The following is a 14,547-nucleotide window of genomic DNA, read 5'->3' as shown; positions in this document are numbered from 1 at the left end:
ATTATTTGTAAATATGAAGTCAAAAACTATGGTTCATGTAACGTTCGTGGCACATTAATTTGATGTTCCACCAATTCACTTGACATCAATTTCGTAAGAAGGTGGTATATGAACCAATAATTTTTGGAAAACTTTGATAGTTCATCAGCTAACATAAAATATCACAAACACAGCTGCCCTGACTTTGGCAGTAATGCCTGAATCAATAGAAAATGTTGAAATCTCAGGTTCATAATGAATGTTGTTAATTTGAGCAAGAAAATCAAGAGGGTAATTTTAAAATTCACACATAGAATCACCTTAATTTTATGACAGTGAAATTAGGGAAGGCCAAATTTTAGGAATTTAGATGAGATCAAAACTATAGTAAATTACTTGGTTCTAATAATCAGGCTTGAAAGCAGTGTAAAACAGGATAAAAAGATGCCCCCTACTTTGTGTTTCCAGACAGGTCAGATATACCATAAAAATAGCCTCGGTCAGTACATGATTTTATTACTTCATTTTCTAATCCAAAATGAAAGCTAAAAGCATGGAAAATGAACAAAACAAAGAGGGAGTGTGTGTGTGGTGGGAGAGCAAATCCAATTTTTTTCTATTATCAAAAAAGTCTTGCTGTCACTTTTGGTCTAAAGTTCATATAAATTTTTTTTTAAATTCAGATTAGGTTGTCCAGCTCCATGTGGGGAAAAAAGATAAATGAGACAATTAGAAATAACTGCTTTTTGTGAGGGATGATAAAGAGCAGCCACTCAGAACGTTGAGTAAGTCAGTAATTAAGAAGAATGTTTATTAATTTGGGCTGCACTATGGACTTTCTGCATTCTAAGTCAAAGTACCACATGGGACAGAGTTCTACCACCTACAGGAAATGTACAGGGCAGTCATATTACTTCACTGTTACTTGTTTTACCAAAAGTTCTAATGATTATGCCACTGTCAATGTAATCCCAATGTTGTACCCTCTTACCATGTATGGCTTGATTTCCTTTTTTATAGTTCCATACAAGTTTTAAGCAATCACTTATTTCATTATAATTTACCACATGACCTACATGTGAAGATGTTTAAACACCAAATTCTTCAAATTCACAGATCAAAACGTCTCCCTTTTGCCACAATGTTTGTTCTAAGCAGGTTTCCATATATCCTGATAAAAAGCTTCTTTAATGTTTCCATGTGTTATTAAATGGCTAGCTATTCTCTTTGATGGGAATGCAAAGGACAGTAGCCAAATAAATATTTCATCCATTCTTTTGATTAAATATGTTAAAGAGAAATCTAAGTCAAATTTCTTCTTTTCTTTCTCTCTCTCTCTCTTTCTCTCTTTCTCTATGGCAAGTCATAAAACAGATATTATTTTTCTAGTGCCCAGCGAACTCAGAAACAGTAAAGCAGAATTGGGCAGATCTAATCAAATCATCCTGATTTCAGCAGTGGCTACAACTAGCTCATTCATGCTGTACATGAGGTGAAGGCAGGGGTCTTTCCTTTTCGTTTTGTTTTTTACTGGCCGCTGAAGGGGATCAGATTGCCTCATAAAGTACCAGAATTTATCGAATCATAGCTTAACAGTATTGGTTATACAATTATCTATCCCCCTTTTCAAATGCAGTTTAATGAATTTGAACTCATATGGTAGTGAATTTTAAAGGCTGAAGACAAGTGTAAGAATATTATGTTTTGTTTTAAATGCTAACTCATCATATAAAAGCAGCCCTTCTTCTAACAGGGGAGAGAGCAAAATAGAAGGGTTAATTAATTTATTTTGTGGGGGGCATGCCTAAGAGTTAGACATACAATTACATGCACAAAAATGCATGCACATTTGCATTCCCAATTTGCAAATATGCTTATCATGGTCATAGCAACAACTGGATGGGGAACTAGGTAGATGGAGAGCTATCCATTTGTGCACTTATATCTGATTGGTATGTAATATCACAGCTTTTGAATGTGAATTTCTGCACTTGACCTTTTGAAAAAAAAATCATTTACTCATGGACTAGTTAAAGTTGGTAGAAACCCAAGTTGGGTGAAGGGTTCTAACTTCCTGCAGGTGGTGAAGTTCCTGTAAACTCATAAGAAACTCCCTCCTCTCAGAAACATTGTTATTTAGCAATTACATCAAGACATAAGAATAGCCTTCTCCACTGTCTGAAGGGAAGAAATACTGATGCAAATGTAATTAGAGATGCCAAAGTGCTAACATGGGTGGATCGGTCAGATTAAGCTGACACCAGTACTGTGCAGGCCAAGAACCCACTTCCTCCACTAAATGTATCAAGATTTTTAAGGTTAAAAAAAAAAGATTTTAAAAACTCTGGTGATTAGATTCATGACTATTTCCATGTTTACATAATAAATACAGACATGATTAGTTATATTTATTTCCTAAATCTAGGGAACAGCTTTTTACCTGTTTCACGTCCATAGTAATGATGCTGAAATTTACGTCTTATGACAATAGCAAAATTTGTTTCTTGCCTATCCTGTTCCTGTGTATAGCCAGCCCCCTTCCATCACTTATGCTGCATTTAGTGTATTTATTTCTATTTACTTTCACTATATTGTACTTACGGAAAACATAACTAAAATTTACTTATGTTTAAAATGCTAGTTATATGGGAGTTCTGGACAGCAGAATGCTAGATATGAAAGAGTTTACTGTGACATTAATATTTCCATGCTCATAGGACTAGTAAACTCAGCAATTATCAGGACTAATATAATTAATTCTTTAAATTTCATAATGAAACACTGGCTTTCTGCCAAATAGAATTATTGTGATGTGTCAAAAGAGTGATTATATGTTCAATATCAAAGCTAAATGTTCAATATGTTCCACTTTAGTTTAAGATTCATAATAGCGTTGGGAAATCATCCATCCATTAAGCTAAAAACAGAGGGCAGAGGGTTAACAGTGATGGAATGGGAAAGACGTGTGCAGTTTTGGACGTGTGGTATACTGAATGCTTTTAGGGGGAAGGGAAAACCTCCAGGATGACCTCCTTTATTGTCACTTCACACGGTGCTGAGAAGAAAAAGGTAGTAGCAGCAAGACCTACTTGTAGTTATGATATTGTATGATTTTTGTTTTTAAATATGTTTTTAATGCAACCACACTGAATTCTATTAAACTGAAATAATTTCTTGGCGCCCCCCCCCACCCCTCCCCCTTCCGCCATTGCATTCAGGATATGATTGGCCATAAGTCTCCAAATGCAAACTCTGTCCCCACATCAGACTTAAGAGTTTGGCCTTCATGTACACATTAGATGATCAATGCACTTTCCTTTCACTAAGCTACAAATACTGATTAAAGTTACAATTGGGAATTTAGTTTGATGCTTTCATCCTACCCTCCAGTAGACATTTATCCCAGACAGTTTGGCAGACTCTGCAAAGGCAAGGTGGAGGGCATTTAAGCAAAATGGACTTAAGATGCATTGGCAGAACTTCAGATGAACTTTTCACCAGGCCTGCCATTAGCTTGTACCATTAGTCATGACCATAAAACTATCTAATCAGTACAGTGCGGTGCAGCTAAATCTCCTTAGGTCAGTATATTCTTAGAGCTACTATTTTTTTTCCTGAAGTTTTTACAATCAAGCTTCCAAAGTACTTCCTTTCTCAAATCAAATGTTATGAAAGCTGCAGGAGGTGTCCCTGCTCAAAAGAGTTCAGAATTCTGAGAAGGGTCTTTGTCAAGGTATCTGAGTATCAAGTCACACATCCTCCTTTGACCTTGGAAGAAAATAAGTCCAAACTGTTGGGAAATATGCACATTTTTGCATCCTGTGGGCAAAGTTCTATCTCCATTACACAAAAAGTCCCACAGTGACTGGTAAGTAAAAAGTCACCTTTGCCTAGTGAAGGATGTTTGAAGATTTGTCACCAAAGAATGAGCCACAGTATAAAACACAAGACTTTCAGCAATTTACACATATCCATACTTTCCATTATATGACATCTAGCCCCCCATCTGCAGTCAAATGAGTAAAGCAGAAGTAACAGGCAGACCTGAAATGCTTGCTAGTAAATAAATAGCAAAATGGAGGAGATTCAGGCCTTGCTATGATGAGGTATAATATACATCAACTGATGTCATATAAAATCACAGTCCAAATGCTTAATATGTTGTTTGCATTTGAGCTTGACTTCCACACATCATCAGTTAATCACACAACTCATTAACCCAGTCAAAACTCAGAAACACCTTAATGTTAAACAGGTACACAAAGTATTACACCAGAAACTCTAAAGCCTTTCCACACCCCAAAGAGTTTATCTACAAATTCCCCATGGACAATGACAGCCTGGCACTATCAAAGCCAAGTCATGCACAGCAAAGTCATGACTGGTACCAAACAATTTGGAGGAATATTTAGTAGCAATAAGCAACATTTGCTCAAAACACAAGAAGATCTTTTGAATTCATATGTGTCTCAGTATGAGTCAAGAATTTCTACTTGCAGAATTGTTCACAAGGTTTACACATCTCTAACCAACTTTAGTTGCCAGAAAGCAACAGAAGAATTCAAAGACAATAACAATTATGTACCTATGTTGTACAGATTTTAAAAGTATCCAAGACACTGAATCTATAATCTGAATAATTTTCTGAAGTTAGTATTTCAGTAATGTCAATTTTGAGTTAAATAGCAATGAGCTCAGGCTATGTCTACGCTACAGAGATCTTTAGAAAGAAGCCCTTCCAGAAGATCTCTTCAGAAATAACTCCTTTCGAAAGAGAGCAGCCACACACAAAAAAGTGGATCAAAAGAATGATCTGCTCTTTTGAAAGACAGCGTCCACACAGACCCTTCTCCTTCAAAAGAACGGGCCAGGGATCAAAAAATCAGGCCCCATGAGGACTGCTCTTTCAAGAAAATGGGCTTGCGGAGCATCTACACACATTTTCTTTCAAAAGAAGCTTTCGAAAGGGGGCGCTCTTCCTGAAATGGAAAAGGAAGAGTGATTTTGAAAGGAGTGCCTCATTCTTTCAATTTACTTTGAAAGAATGCTTTTTTGTGTGTAGATGTTCCACTGCATCTTTCGAAAGAGCCCCCTTCTTTCGAAAAATCTTTCAAAAGAACTTGCTAGTGTAGACACAGCCTCAGTAAGCATTCCTTTGCTTTCGAAAGAGCTGGAGTTGTAGTTTTACTGGAAATCACCAGACAGCAGTGTTACAGACAAACTTACAAATTCTATTTAACTATAAGATTATGGGGAAAATGCTGTGGTACTGGTTGTGACGTAGTTATTTTTAGCCATCGCTATTGCAGACATAGAATGTGTTCTCCTGGAGTCTTTCAGACTGGAATAATGCGTAGCTGCTGCCCACAGAATATATAACCACACATGAAAGAGCAAAAACTGCAATGACAAATATTAAGGCATGGAAATATGAGGATATAAATGGTACTTTATTTCAACAGAATTTACACTAATTCTCCATGTGCTCCTAAGCACTCACTGGCACTGTGGTAGAACTCTCTTTTCCACAAAGGTCCATCCTTCGGGAGGATGGTTCTGTGTTTAGGGGACAGATACAGGGGATACAGGGGATTAGAGTTCCCTACTCAGCAAAGTATTGAGCTGCTGATCTTAAAAAAAAAAAAAAAAAGACTCTCTCAGTTTCCACATAACTAAAGGATTGGAAGGTGCGTAATGACTGAGCAGGGAACTGCAGGAAGAGAATGGATGAACAAGACAATAGTTGCATGTAAGTTCCCAAGACAGAGGAATGCCCATTCTGAATCTTGACTTGGTTTGAACCTCTTTAATTCAGACATATTTGCCAGTAAGGTAGGAATGCCGATTAGAGGTATTGAAGGATCTCCTCTCACAGCACACATAGTTGCACACACACAACATGCATACATAAAATAATATATTTCTTGCATCTCAACCTTATTACACTTCATCTAAATAAATGAATGCCAATACTGGAAATATCATCTTATTTTCAGTGCTACCCCAAACAATTATGTGTTGCCAAAATATTACAGGAATACGTTCTGAAGGAACCGGATCATTTCTGCATAGTAAAATTGCTGCCCAGTACCAAACTGCACACAAAAATCCTAGCAGCTAGAAGCAAAGTTTCTGCTGTCAAGCATAAGTCAAATAGACATAAGCATACTTCAGGTCTAATGGATGTGTCGGCATAAGGAACTTTTGAACTTTGGTGTTAACCGTGTGTACTAATGTTGTGTGTATTATAGGAAGGGCACTGAAGCAGTGAGGAGGGGGAGATCATTTGGTGAGGAATATAAAGAATTAAATTCAACATATTTTAATTTTTGGTAGTTACTTATATTTCAAGAGGTTGGTGTTAGTGTGTCTGCTAGAGATTGACTGGGCATCACTTAAAAAGTCTGCATCTATACTAGCAATTTCTTTCGAAAAGCTTTTCAAAAGAAGGGGGTTCTTTCTAAAGGTCCAGTAGAGTGTCTACACAGAAAAAGCATTCTTTCAAAAGTAAATGGAAAGAATGAGGAACTCCTTTCAAAATCACACTTCCTCTCCCATTTCAGGAAGAGCGCCCCCTTTTGAAAGCTTCTTTTGAAAGAAAATGTGTGTAAACGCTCCACAGGCCCCCCCCCTTTTTTTTTTTTCCAAAGAGCAGTCCTCCTGGGGCCTGATTTTTCGATCCCTGGCCCATTCTTTTGAAGGAGTGGGGTCTGTGTGGATGTTCTCTTTCAAAAGAGCAGATCACTTTTTTATCTGCTTTTTTGTGTGTGGATGCACACTTTTCAAAGAAGTTCTTGCTGAAGAACTCTTCCAAAAGGGCTTCTTTCAAAAGATCTCTGTAGTGTAGATGTAAAAGTGAATGGAAAAGGTGGGGAGGCAACAGATAGCAAACGACCATAAAACCCACAGAGCTGATGTAGGAGAAAGAGACCTTTATGACTAAGTTGAAGGTAACAGAAGAAAAAACAGTGAAAGAATGTGTTACTTGAGCAGGGTAATTTTTCCTCACTTATTCTCTTTGGATGGTATGCCACCACAAAATAAGAGGGGAGGAATTACCGTGCAAAGCAAAAATGATGTAAGAAGCATAGAAGATAATACGTGCTTTGGCAAAAGCATATGCCAGATATTTTTTACAGGATTTTCCTCCTTCAGCGAACTTGTAGGATTAACCCCCACCATGTACCATACCTCTCACTTTTTAATTGACAGCTCTATGGCCCTGTGGACAGATACCATATTGTGTACTCTTCTTTCTGGGGTTGATCCTATAATATCCAAAAAGGGCAAGCCTAGCCATTGACTTAAATGTGTAATGAACCCAGCTGTTAACACAATCATCAAACTACTGGATGTGCCTGTGTAAACTGAGTCTTAAAAATGGCCAAAGGGAAGTTATAAGTGTGTAGCTGTGCAGGCTACATTTTTCATTCCAGGTTTAGAAGACCTGATTTAATGGTAAATTTGCGAAGATCCTAGCAAGCTGAACATAAGGGTGACCTTGTATCTTTGAGAAGCTGAACATCCTATAGTAAATTTCAGCTTCCAAATTAGTGGATTGGATTTGTTATAACTCACAATTTTAGGCAAGATTTGCCTGCATTTTCTTCACAGGTTCTTGAACACATTTTTTCTCTCTACGCATTTTTTCTCCTGTAATTTTACATCAATTTTTTTCACAAATTCCTAGTGACCTCACATTTTTCATGCAGGGGAGCTGATGGATTCAATGGGACCTCCCACTCACCCCTGCAAGGTGTGAGGGGGTACCAGCTCCATGCTTCTGGAAGCAGTGGGGCCAGGCAGCCAGCCCCCAAAATTACCCAGACCCAGCTGTGCCACACCTCCACCAACTGGTCCACGTGTGACTTGTGTCACTTTTGTGGTAATTTAAAGGGCCCAGGGCTCTGACTAACATTGAGGCTGCAATAGAGGTGGCAGCAACCAGGAGCCTCAGGCCCTTTTGAATCACCAAGCCCCAAGACAATTGGCCTCCCCCTGCTGTCAGTGGGCCAGTATACATGTATGTCAACCTACTGTTAAGCGTGTTTTAGGCACCCCTTTACACTGACCCACAGACGTATGAGCTGTCACAGCCCCCGCCTATGAAGTCCCCAGTTCAATTTCTGGTGCATGTGTCAAGATGGCAGCTGTCACAAACATACACCAAACTTAGTTGTGAAACTGTGTAGGTAGTTACTGATTAATATTCCTACCACAAAGTCAGGAAATAAAAAAATAATATTCCTGAGTAGACATGTGCCCCAAAGCATGTACCTTTGTCAACATTGATTTAACAATCTGCAGAGAGGTGCTTCCAATGGGTGGGATTGTAGATGAGTTCTCCAGCATCACCTCAGCTTTAGCTAGTTGCTGTTAATATAGTTATTGATCTTAAAAAGTTATTCAGAAAGCATGGCTATGATCTATAGTTCACAGGGTCAGATCATGGAAGATCACTTTTCTCAACAATCACTGGAGCCATCAGGGGCTTTTGGAACCAATATAAATTGGTGTAAATTAAAGCAACCCTCAGGTTGCTCTCCTTCACACAAAGTCACCAGCCTAGTATACATCCATTTCAGGATTGCTTACGTTACCACAGCTACTATCGAGATCACTCACCATAAAGCCACTAGGTTAGAGAGAGAATCCAAAATAGCTGAAAATAGTCAGTGATAGTCAAGAAAAATTAAAAGGTGTAGAGATAAAGATATGCATCAGTGTTTCATTTACAGACAATATATTTCTTCATCGATATGTTGAATTATTGAGATTTATTAAGATTTTTTCCCAAGATACGTAATGTGCAGCTACTGGGTTTTCCTGAGAATTTCAAAGGAGAAAGTTTGTATAAATACATTATATTCAAAAGGATATGTTAAAAGAATATTATAATGCTTGCAGAAGAATAATTCAAAGCTTAGTAAATGTCAGAATTAAGGTTGCATGTGGAACCTTACTTCAGCTTCTTTGGGGTATATACACTCTATCATATTCACAAACTATGTTTTACACAAAACTCTTCTCTTATTCAATGCACAGGAAATACAGTGTTCATTTGTTGAGCAGATATTTAATAGTTGGTTTTATACTTATAGTTCAATGTGCGGCCGCATATCTTATTGCACACTATGCAAATTCAGCTACAAAGACAGAACTGTTAATTTCTTCATGGGCTTTTTTATGGCACTCGTCATTGTAGAATCTGAAGGCTTCACAAACATACATTTATTTGTTTTCACAGCTCTCCATTGAGAAGAGACGATGAGATTGTTCTCAATTTGCTGATGGGAGCTGAAGCACAGAGAGTGATGGAATAAAATCAAGTTTCCAGGGGGCAATTTAGGATGCCTAAGACCTAGTTGTTCAAAGTACTTAGCATTATATAGCACAGTATATCCTGAAGCATAGTTCCCATTAACTTCAGTTGCAATTGTGAATACTCAGCACTTTTACGAATCAGATCCCAAGGTGGTCTCAAGTCAACCGCCCATAAAATGAGGAGCACACAACTAATGATCATCTATGAAAAGAATGGCTTGAGTGACTTGCTTAGAACTACATAGAAACTCTGTGACAGAGATAGGGATAGAACTTAGTTTTCCAAGCTAATATTCACCAGTCTTATTCATCCATTCTCTTCCTGCAGTTCCCTGCTCAGTCATTACGCACCTTCCAATCCTTTAGTTATGTGGAAGCCTGTCTTAGTCCCAACTTATTTTTTAAAAGGGACTCATTGTCCTGTCTTTGGGTCATTCCCCCGCCACACACTTCCCCAATTCTCAGGGAAGCAGGAGGAGCATGAGCAGCTGCCCCTTCACCAGGGCTCTGGGGGATCGCCGGCAGTTGCTGCTTTCCCGGGCTCCCAGGGAGTGCCAGCAGCTGCGGCTTCCCTGGGGCTCTGGGAGAGCACTGGTGGCTGCCACTTCTCTGGGGCTCCTGGGGACAGCTGACAGCCTCCCAGGACTTGGAGGAGCCACCCCTCACCCCCATATCTCCCTGTCCCATATTTGGGACAGGGAGACATGGTCACCCTATCCCTAGAGGTTTATAAGTCATGGCTTGACAAAGTCCTGGCTGGGATGATTTAGTTAGGGTTGATCCTGCTTTAGGCAGGGGGCTGGACTACATGACCTCCTGAGGTACCTTCCAGGCCAAGGATTCTATGATTCTATAACTTTGATTTTTCACAGACTTATAATTTGGCCAAATTTATGCAGCTTTTCACATGAATGTCAAAGGATACATCCCTGACACAAATGGCAAGTCTTTTTATCATGCTTGGCATCACGACAACATTTCAAAGAAAAGGTCTCAAGCATTTTTGTAACACAGGAAAAAGTAACTTTTTTTCACTAGCCTCACTCTCAGAACTAGCTGGACCATTTTGGCTGCTTATAGTTTGTTTTTTAAATCAGCCTGAGGCAAATATTTGGCATGGAAAATTTCTTCCCAACTTTTTAAAGTTTTGCTGAATTATAAGTAATTGAATGTAGGGTCTAATAAGGGAAAGTATCTGTTAACTTTACTAATAGATGGTGCTACCAGCCCTGTTACTTATGCCTAATTTAAATTCTATTGGTGATTGTATGCCATGCCTACAAATGTCAAAACTTTTGTGTTCCAAATAAAGATATTGGTAGCAAAGTACACCAACACATAGCTGCTGGTGTGTGTTTTTTTATCGGTCTACTAATTTTGAAGAATTATTAAATCTGGGGTAGAAAAAGAGGTAATATTTCTTTTGAAGGGTCATATATTTCCCAACATGCTGGGGCCCACTCAGGTTTTTGAGAAGAACTATATGATCTCAACTGAAATCTCCATCTTAACATCTTGGTTGTTTCCTTGAAAACTTTTCCTGAGTGAATATGGAGAAAAATAACTTTTTTAAAAATTCATACAAAACTACAGTTATTTCCTTTATTTAATAAACTAGTCAGTTAATATGAGTCAGGTACTGAAAACAAGCAATTTAGCTCATTGGTGCCTTTATTTGCTTGATTTTTAATCCATTTGAAATGCTGTTATTATTTGTATTATTATTGCATACCAAAGAGCAGTACTAAGAATGACTAAAATTTACAGTCACTTTTATGGAAATTATAAAATATTATTTACTTTCTTTTATGCAAACACAGAAATCGTTTGGTCTATGTTTTTGTTTATATTTAGACTTCATCTACTTTTACGCTCCCCTCCAATTCTTTCTACAGTAGATGGAACTGGATCACAGGGGATGGATCATCAGTTGGTAACTGCCCTGGTCTCTTCTTCTTTCTTCCCTCTGAAGCATCAGACAGATGCTTGCCTGTGTCAGAAGACAGGATACCTGGCTAGCTGGACCATTAGTCTGACCCAGCATGGCCATTCTTATGTTCCTAAATTATCTATTTTAAAGAGCAAGATTTCGTGTGCTTTTATATTTTGTGCACAGTTCACACTGTTTTCTTATCTATGCCATTGTTAATCAGTCTTACCTGATAATTGATACTGGATTTACATAAAATAAAGGATTTCTCTCTCTGACTGCTGACACAGAAACAGAAAGCTCTGAATGTCTCACTGTGATCTATTAAAATAAGAAATCATTTCTTCTCAGTAGAAGCAGGATGACAAAGATTCCCTGGGTAGTCACATCTGAAACAGTAATGGTAATTTGGGAAATTCTGGCATCGTTACACAAAAGTACCTTGGGAGTGCTGATACATATGACCTAGCATGCTAGCATCTGGCATGGATTCAAGATGGAATGACATAAGTAGAGAATAATGGGTGTCTGTTTTGTCTCTGTGGGATGATGTGGAGATCATGAACTGATAATGTTCCCATTAAAGATGTATGTCATAAGAGAGCCCTCCCAAGCAGACACAGCCTTGCAGGCAGGCAAAGAGAAGAACCCAGTTAAAATGGCTTCTCTTCTTGCATAATTAAAAGACAAATTTAAAGAAAGAGTATCTGGTTCTAATTGACAGCTGAAATTATTTCAAGAATGGCTGACTAATAAATAACACCTAATTAGCTAGAAATTATTCAATGATTAAGTCTCATTTTTTTGTGCTTCATGTGTAGGTATTTAAATTACTCTTTATTATTTTTTCCCTTTCAGACTATTTTAGAATGTGTTCAGAATTATCCCAGCAGGTTCCTAGAGGAGTAAAAGATAGCTTTGTGTCATCAAATCATCCCCAATTATGTCATCAGCAGGAGCAAATACATCAACAAGTTCTCCATCAACCCAGGTTTCCTTAGAAATTAATGTACAGCCACTTACGTATGCAAGGAGATGAGTCTAGTCAGATCTTTGCAAATTAGTGGCAAACAATTGCTTCCAGATAGAGAAAATTTGGAATTTTTTAATAAGTTCAAAATAAAAATGTGGGGAGGAAGCTTGTCTTACATTATAGAGGTCTTCTCCCATTAACTCCTGCTCCCAGACATTGAGCTGCAAGGCCTCAGATATGATTTTGTCACTCACTCGTATGAGGGGTGGAAAAATATATATATGAAGCAATATAATGTATATTTGAATAGAAGAAAAATATTGTCCCTGTCATTCGAAGTGAAACACATAAGCCATGGAAAGCTGGAGATAGTTTTATTATGCTCAATTTCACTGCCCAAGGATCAATAGAAAAAGGGGAACTGTAAGAGTTTTGTTTATTAAATTTGATTCTCCACTGCTACCATAAAGTATGACTCAGAGTAACTGCCCAGGTATCAAAGATGTTATTCCAGCATCAACCCTGGACAATCACAACATACAGTAGTGTTTAGTTAAGTATGGTCAGCACATATCAAAAAAAGTTCAAAGGCTGTTGGAAGAGACTGCCATACGGAAGTCAGGAATCAAGAGAAGAACTGGAATTCTGTAGTCCTTACAGATGCGAGTTAGGGAGCTACATTTATACCCACAATTCTTAAGCTGCTATTAAGTTCCTTAAGTATTTAATGCACCCACACAACATGCACCCGAACTTAACATTACCGACCCATTTTCTAACTCATAACTTTGTTCATCATTTAGGAATCTGTTAGTTGGCCAGAGAGGGGCAGTAAGCAGCCTACAGGCCAGATGTTGTTCACCAGGGTTTGGTGATCTCTGAGTAAGTAATGGTAAAGCTGTAATTCAGAACAAAGCTCCATTAACATAAAAATAGGAAATGCCAACCAGGAAATCCATGCTCTGAGACTCACTGAGACCTTAATACTCTATGGACTACACTGCACCCAACAGGCACTGGTCTGAGTGAAATCTGGTACACAGAGAGCCAATGAGATCTGATGTTGTTCAGCATCACTGAAAACAGAGCCACATATTTCACCACCTATTTTCAGATGCACCTCATTTGGAAACCTGAGACCCTAATTCTCACCAGCTACTCACTTTTAAGCATCGACTACAAGTAAATAGTTACCCACTCAACATAAGTAATTAGTAATGAATTATTATAGTTTGAAGATTAGAGGGTGGACCTGTATTTATGCTGAGTAGCACTTTATTCTACGATAGTCCAACCAGGATAAAGGGGACATATTTCAATGAAAAGACAACTCAGCATGAGTAAATTCAGTACAATTCACTAGTAAACAGTGACCCACTACACATACAACATTGACAAACCATCATGCCAATTCACTTTAAGCATCATTTCCAGTACAGCACTATCTCCAGACCTGAAGAAGTGGGTGTGCCCCAAAAAAGCTCATCACCTAATAAATTATTTTGTTAGTCTGCAAAGTGCTACATAACTGCTTTTTTGTTTTGTTAGGATACAGCCTAACACAGCTACCTCTCTGTTACTATTCAACATCCCAGTAAACAGTGGAAGTCTTGGTAATGCTCCTAGACAATATTGACCTCCTGTGGTACAGCATATTCTCTCTTCCGGCTTCTGTCAGGTCCTCAGGGTGCCAGACTAGAGCCATTCAATCTGCAGCTATACATGAAAATTTTAGTTACTAACTGACAGCAGTGCAATTATTTGAGTAGAATCAAGATTAGAACTTAATTCGGTGACTGACTGGGGCAACCACTTTCGGGGTACAACTGTGCTACAAGAGAAACACAGGGAAGCTAGCTAATGTATAGCTGGAGCAGCCATGGTGCCAGGGTCGGGGAAATGGATTTTGGAAAAATGTTTTAGTTTCATGGTACAGAGGTGTCGTTTTTCACAATAAAGTCTCCAACTGTGAAGTCTACAGGACACTGAAAAATAAATGGAGTAAACACACCAGATTTCTTCCTCATTTACAAAAAATGCTACCCTACTAACTTCAGGGAGATTGCACAGATATAAGAGAAGGAAACATTGATCCAACATATCTTTCGATACCACTCAGGAAGTTAAAAAAAAAGGCTTAGTGTTTAATTTTTATTTATTTCTAACATGGTCAAATTATCCTTAGGAGTACAATTTTTGCTGTTCATTTTAATATACAATTGTAAGAAAATGGGGAAAAATTATATTGCCAGGAGCTAACATATTTGCCACCAAACCAGGCACATTAATGAGGTAATATATTTTTTCTGTACATGACAATATTCCATTATAATAAAAATAG

The 14,547-nt window shown here is 38.1% G+C and overlaps 1 protein-coding gene and 1 long non-coding RNA gene across 18 annotated transcripts in view; one reads left to right on the top strand and one right to left on the bottom strand.

The window, feature by feature from the left end:
* The window catches only part of TRDN (triadin), a 351,197-nt gene that overhangs the window by 183,863 nt on the left and 152,787 nt on the right, over positions 1-14,547 (bottom strand). The window lies entirely within an intron of this gene.
* Positions 1-14,547, top strand: part of LOC142011339 (uncharacterized) — a 32,916-nt gene that overhangs the window by 14,550 nt on the left and 3,819 nt on the right. Inside the window, exon 3 of one of the 3 annotated variants that reach the window (XR_012645053.1) lies at positions 9,227-11,676. The exons of 1 other annotated variant lie outside the window; for it this stretch is intronic. This is a non-coding gene — a long non-coding RNA (uncharacterized LOC142011339). Of the gene's footprint in view, positions 1-9,226; positions 11,677-14,547 lie in introns of those variants that run through there. One more of the 3 variants, XR_012645052.1, reaches the window with a different exon arrangement.

Source organism: Carettochelys insculpta, chromosome 3 (genome assembly GCF_033958435.1).
Source record: "Carettochelys insculpta isolate YL-2023 chromosome 3, ASM3395843v1, whole genome shotgun sequence".
Classification (NCBI taxonomy): Eukaryota; Metazoa; Chordata; order Testudines; family Carettochelyidae; genus Carettochelys; species Carettochelys insculpta.
Note: the sequence above shows the minus strand (reverse complement) of the source record. Positions and strands in the feature narration are given on the sequence as shown.